At 40.1% G+C, this 7,131-nt stretch overlaps 1 long non-coding RNA gene across 1 annotated transcript; it reads right to left on the reverse strand.

The window, feature by feature from the left end:
- Positions 1-1,613: 1,613 nt before the first annotated feature.
- LOC148677609 (uncharacterized) lies at positions 1,614-5,436 on the reverse strand. Its single transcript, XR_015925916.1, has 3 exons — positions 5,016-5,436; positions 4,482-4,517; positions 1,614-3,194 (listed from the first exon to the last, which is right to left on the reverse strand). It is a non-coding gene; the product is annotated as an uncharacterized LOC148677609 (long non-coding RNA).
- Between the last annotated feature and the right edge of the window lie 1,695 nt (positions 5,437-7,131).

The following is a 7,131-nucleotide window of genomic DNA, read 5'->3' on the forward strand; positions in this document are numbered from 1 at the left end:
AATTATTGTCAACCACAACAATAATGTATTAATCATTTGATTAAAAAAATTATGACACTGATGCATCTGCAAGTTCCAGGAACAATATGACTCATATTGAAAGGTAGATGACGCTTGCTCTAAAACTATATTAAAATAACAGTTATGGCAACTAGTTCTGTTATCCATTGTGAATTACTCCCCTGCAAGGCCAGGCTGGGAATCCTGATTAATTTGTCCGAACAATCCACACATTAGATGTTTTAGATAGACCAACACATCATATTCACTCATCACCCATGTTAATAGTTCTGCCTTACAGCTCCAGGTTCAGTTCAGTGGCCTGTCTGTGTGGAGTTCACATGATCCTCCTTGTGTTTGCCTGATGTTTCTCCAGGTACTCTGGTTACCTAATTGTTCCTTCCAGGATGTGAAGAAGAAGGTTTATTATTCTGTGCTGTTAGGAGCTGTTCTGGTACCTCTCTTCAAAACTGAATATGGGTTACAGAGACTTGCTGTATGTCCGAAATGAACACTTAATAAAAACATACAAAAATGAAAAGGTCACTTCATTATTTATGAAAGGACAGATATGATTATGTGCACCCAAAACAAAAACATGAAAGGGAGGTTACAATTACTAAAAGAATGACTTAAGTCTCAAGACTGAAGACTGAACTGCTGTTACCATAACACTTCTTAAATCTAAACCTTTGCTTTCGCAGTGACTACCTCCAGACATCTGTCTGTTTCAGCCATTCACACTGCTCTAATTTTTATTTCATACCAGGAACATTTTATTCTTTGGGTCCAAGCCAGTCCTGCCAACATTCTGAATCCATATTAAAGTACAAACACAGTGGAAAAACAATTAAACTGTGTACAAGATACAAGTAATAGGTTTATTCCATGCTGAAAAGAGAAGAGAGAAAACACAACGTTTTGGCTGTGAAGCCTTCTTCAGGTGTCTGAAGAACCTGAATGTTGTTCCTTTGCAGACTACGCATGCTGGCGCAGCTACCCTCCTGTGTACAAGATATCCTTCTTAAATGAAAACAGACCTTCGCTTTTATAACTTTTAGCTTGACATCACTGCTGTATTTAGAGTTCGAAAGAATAGTTTCTAGAATTTATTTGCAAGAAAAGCAAATGTCTACTGAGCTCGGGAAACTCCTCGTAACGCAAAACAAAACACAACAACCATGGTCACAATGTAAATTACAAAAACGTTTTCTTACATAACCAGCACTGTAATAAAGTGAGATGTATAGTCAAATCTGTAACACCTTATCATAGTTATGTTTTTAACATGCCTTCTAAGGTGAAAGTATTAAATATGCAAGATACTTTGTTCTATCAAAACCATTGGGATCACAGATTGTTTTTAGGATTTCGCTGACAGCTATGTCCCACGTACTGCAGGGAGAAGCAAGAGGACCTCCTGACGCAGATATGCGCCCACCCAGCAGAGCTCTTGTCATTCATCTTCTGACACACTGCCAGCTCCACAGAGGTTTACAAGAAAATTAACACCAATGAAGCGATGCAATTCTAACCGAATCTCTGCTTGTATTTCCACTTATTATTAACATATGGCCTTGCCCTTTAAGTTCTCTGTACTCTGTTCTCTGTTCTTTTGCATCCTCACTGATAATGTAGCTGGTCCTGTACAGTCTCTCTACATCTCCACTATTACAGTTAATGAATTTACAGGGGGCGACAATCACAGCCCATGCAATACACGTAAATACACCTCAGTTCTTCTTTAGTGTCTTCTGTCAAGAGGTTGCTAAGGAACCCTTATTGCTGGTTTTTACATTTTTTGTCTCCTGTCCCAAGAGTTTGTGCAGGAAGACGGATGGGATAGATACGTCGAAAGAAAGGGGCTTTGACAACTGTTCCTTGGGGCAGTGCCTGATAGGAGCTTGGGTTTGGTTGTCTGTTTGCTCGATCCTGCGTATAGGATCCTGTCCGGGATCCAGCTCCATGAGTACCAGCTGCTGATCCTCCATTGTGCATCCAAACTACTGAGGGTTGATTTGGTCTTGTCAGGAATCCTGATCCACCTGACGGTGAACCACTAGCTGGAATCTGAACCATCATTGGCTGTCTGGGTTTAGATGGTGAGTTGGAGCTGGATGGCGAGCTGGATCCAGAAGAGCAGGTTTTAGTGCCACCTTTTGATGCCTGATTTTCAGCTCTTGATTGAGACCTACTAGCTATTGGTACCTGAATCACTAAAGGCAGGTTAGGTCTTGTCTGGGATCCTCTTCCTGAATGGAACACTGAACCAGTGGAGGGTAGCTGCAGTACCAATGGCTTACCTGAACCTACATTTGGAGAGTACTGTACTGAACCACCGCCAGGTAGCTGCAATACCGCTGGTGGATTTAGTCTGATTGGAGGCTTGTTTTGGGTGGGTTTTAATACTGTACCTGTACCATGAGGCTCGACATTTGCATTTTGTGGCGGAAGATTAGGAGGTTTACCAACAACTACAACAGGATTAGTATAAACACCCTTCTTGCTACCAGGTAAAGCACCATAGGAGCTCCAGTTTATCCAAGAAGGATACTTTCCTGGATCAATATGAACTGCTGTGGGTACTTCTTCCCCGGGTATTGGTGCAAGAGGAGAACTCTGAGAACTTTCTTCCGTTTTTGGAAGACTGGCTGCAGAATAGATCTTTTTGGAAGCCAGATCTACAATAATTGGATACATATAATAGCCACGCCCAGAAGGGGGAGCTTGGGTGGGAGGCGTGCGAGGTGTGCGAGGTGTGGGAGGTGTAGGAGGTGTGCGAGGTGTGGGAGGTGTGCGAGGTGTGGGAGGTGTAGGAGGTGTGCGAGGTGTGCGAGGTGTAGGAGGAGTGCGAGGTGTAGGAGGTGTGCGAGGTGTAGGAGGTGTGGGAGGTGTCGGAGGTGTGCGAGGTGTAGGAGGTGTCGGAGGTGTGGGAGAAGGTTTCGGTTCTTCTGTAGCCTTGGCTGTGGTTGTCGCAGCAGTAGTTGGAGCAGCGGTGGTGGTGATGGGAATGCTCTTTGTGGTCTTGGCCTCTGTCTTAGTTTTATCCTGGTCTGTCTTAGACGGTGCCTCGGTAGTTGGAGATGGGGTTGTGATTTCATAAACCTGGCAGGAAATTATTTGATCATCGTCTTCTGGAGGCAGCTCAAAGCCCTCTATATAAGAGTACTGATACTCGGAACGTTTCTGCAGCCCTGCAAGATAAGCACCATCAGATTTTTTTGCCACATCTGTAATTATAATAGCAAAGTAAGAAGGATTACTTTTAGAGAAACATATCTTTAGCTGTATCTGGACCTTGAAACTCTATGACGAGTCTCCAGTCTGTACCTTTGAGAGCCCCAATACAGTAAGTCTTAGAGGTCACCCCAAATCATCTATAGCTAATAGTTGAGAACACTTGAAAGTTACTAATCAATTAAGTGATTAATTTGTCCAACTGAGAGAACTTTGTCAAATTAAGAGAACTCTAGCCTTTGGGAAATGAAGGGTTTTCTACTGTACATGATATCTAACTGCTCAGTGTAATGAATCACTTGCTTAATAGTTCAAATTAAATTGTCCTATGTCTTTTGAAATTTTGAATTAGTATTTTAAAGGTTACATGACAAACCTTCAGGATTTTGGGTTGTCCAGAACTAGGGTTGGAAACCCATTTTGAATAACAAATTGGCACTGTAATTTGAATTACAAATTAACTGTGCTGTTCAGCAATCGGATATTTCCATCTGCTTATTTAATATAGTAATATATTGTTATTAATATTTTAGTAAATTAAAGGGAGACTGCAACTTTGACCAGTTCAACAATCATGATTCATTTTCTAAATCCTGAAATTTATGAGAGACTTATTTAGTGCTTTCCAATGATGTGCCATTTTGATGAATAACAAGTGATGTATACTGTACATATGCTTTCAAAGTGAACATTTTTAATCAAAACATTATTGTTCAATATGATCACTTTTGTGGGTGAAGAAACTTACAAAGAAAAACAAAAAACTAAAACATAAGGATTGCATAAGCATTCACTCCCTTGAGTGAATTCGTGGTAGAAGCAACAGCAGAAAGTCTTAAAATATCTCTCTACATACCGTACTATTTTTTAGCTCCACACAATTTTGCCAAAATGGCAAACGTAAAATGATCAAGCTAGTGGTAGTTTAGCCTCTTGTCATCTGTGGTCATAAAAGCACTCTTTGAACAATATATTAGATTCAGTACATTTCTGTAGCACCACAAGCCCAGAAAATGTAATTACATAATATATATATATATTTAGGCGACTCACAGAAACCACAAAGTGATGCACACACAGACACCAACCACCACAGGTAGTAACACCCATCGAACAGATTCAGCATGATACTTCATTTCTTCTTGTATCTTGGTCTGCTACCGTCTTGTGAGATTTAACCCTTGCTACCAATTGTAAAAAGAATGAAATTTGAAAGACAAATTTTAAAGTCTTCTTATACTCACGGCGTAAACGCTTTCTGCAGATTTTGATAGTCTTCCCTATAAAATGCAAAAGAACTGATTTTAGGAAAAAGCAGGATAAAAACTTTCAAATTATTAATATAACTAGATTGAAAGAATATTATTATCATCAGTAGTCCATGCATTAACATTACTTCTAACAATAATAAAAACATAATATTCCCACTCAAGTGTTAACAGGTTTTCTTTCACTTGAATAAACTGCGTTTTTTCTGCTCACTATAAACTACTTTTATCACTACTTACTGTATATGAGTTAATTGCATGAACAGAGTAACACAAGATATAGAACGCAAATCATGAAAACCTTTTTTTTAAATGACAACTTCTTGTCCTTTAACTAAAGACGAAAACTTTATATTGGGTCAGACTTTTTCAGTGGGGTTTTTCAACTCAGTTTGATTCCTCCCCCCCCTATTAAATTTAACATAGCATAAAAATTATTATAAATAAAATGACAGTTTTAGGTGGAAGACTACAAGTGTTTCTGTGTGAAAAAGCAGAATTGTACTGTACCTTCTGGGGCAGCAGGAACCAGGGTAAAAATAACGACGAAGGACAGAACTCGCAGAACGGCGTTGAAATCCATCATTAACTGATGTGAAGACCCGAGAGCGAATTCGCTTTTAAAAGATGATTAACGTGAATCACACCCCTTCCCAGTGCCAGCATTTGTTCATCTGAACACATTGGGGTTTTTTAGAACTCAAGAATGTGCCACCTCCACTCTTTCTTTCATCATGGCCTTCGGGGGAAAAACTAGGGCATGCAAACAAATGAAGTTAATTAAATCGAAGATATTTCTCTTTCCATGTGTGCTTTTAGCTTCCAGGTTAGTATTAACCTCAAGGTGCTGTGCTCAGTGACTGAAGTGCAGAAAGTGTGGGTTACCATGATCATTCATCAAAATACTGGTATTCTGTGAGGCATTGTTAGTTTCAGCTGCTGTAATGATTAATTCAACCAAACCTTCAAAAGCAAAAGGGAAAGCTAAACGTTGTCATGCCCCCGGACAACAGTAAAGATAATTGAATTCACACATTTTTCAAATACTGTCAGAAAACACCTATTTTACAAAGTTATTGCTGTGTATTAACTAATGTTAATTACTGTACTTAATACTTCATAACAAAATTAAATTAATTTGATTTTAATAAGTCCTAAGAAAGTTGACTTGCACTCTCCTTATGCTGTATATTCTAGGGTCAGCACTGTAGCAGAGCTACTACTGACAGAACAGGTTAATGATTTCAGACCTTTTCAAGGACTGGACTGTTCAGTGTAGTCTATCAACCTACTGCACCAACATGTAAGAGAGATCACTTTATTAGCCATATACAATTTCTTGCATTAGGAATTTGTCTTTTTGCATACCCCAGCTTGCTGTCACAGCTTGCAGCTTGCTTGAGACACACAGGCACACAGACGGGGAGAGAGAAGCTTGGGGTCAGAGTGCAGGGTCAGCCATTTTTACAGCACCCCTGGAGTAGCTGGGGCTTGTTCAGGGGCCCAACAGAATAGGATTCCTCTGCCAGCTCAGGATTTGAACTGGCAGCCTTCCAGCCACAGGCGGAGATCCTTACCCACAGTGCCACCATCCCACCCTTGGGAAGAAGCCCAAGCACCAGAGAATACAAGATAGCACAAGATCTGGCAAACTCCACCCAGAAGTTCACCACAGCCTGGAATCAAATCAATTTGAATCAACCCAGAGCTATGGTGCAGTGGTAAGTATCTCCATGGCACCATGTCATTATACTTTATGATATGGAACGTGAATGATCTTCATTACAGAAGTGTTCGGATATTGTGTAGATATATTGCTTTTTTTTGTTCACAGGGATTTATGTACTGTATATATTCACATATATTCAGGAGCACACTGTACTGTAGGCTATAGCTTTTTTCTATCATCAATCAATTTTTTAAATCAATCCATTTGACATTAATTGCTGGATACCTGGATGCACAATAGAGAAATGAGTACGAGCTGTACAGAGGGTGCGACCGTTGGCAAGTGATGTCAGAGTAAAATCACATTGCTACTACACGCAAGGTTGGAAGATTGTATCGGTGTTACCAACAGGCTGAAAACAGAGATGATCAATCCCGCTAATGCCAACATTGTGCTACCAAGATCTATGAGTTACCAGTCTGAACTATAAGTTTTGAGTTACCAAGGCACTAGTCTACTGGTAATGGACACTTCTGTACAGTATGTAATGACGGACTTGATATACTTTCTGATTTTTCAGTACTGAACAAGAATAGACTCTAGTTGATGCAGGTTGTTTGTTAGCAGACAATGTGTCGGTTTAATACAGAAGTGTTCAGTCAGTGTCATACTGTATCTCCAGAAAAGGCAGGCCAGAGATTTACTTTGTTTTACAGAGTTTGATGCTGTAGCCTATGAAAACACATTCCAGTCATGTGAACCTTGTGTGTTTTTCACTGGAGAACTAAGCAGAACTTCTTGCAAACCGATAAAAACAGTGGAGGCATCAGTCAGGTAACCTGTGTGTTGGAAGATCCTGGGTTGCCAAGCCAGCATTCCACGGGTACGATGGATTCTTGATCGAGCAGAATGTGGACCTGTCAGTGATTCAACAGAACGAGAACTGGAAAGATAGAC

This window comes from Lepisosteus platostomus, chromosome 1 (assembly GCF_059453375.1).
Source record: "Lepisosteus platostomus isolate fLepPlt1 chromosome 1, fLepPlt1.hap1, whole genome shotgun sequence".
In the NCBI taxonomy this organism is placed as follows: domain Eukaryota; kingdom Metazoa; phylum Chordata; class Actinopteri; order Semionotiformes; family Lepisosteidae; genus Lepisosteus; species Lepisosteus platostomus.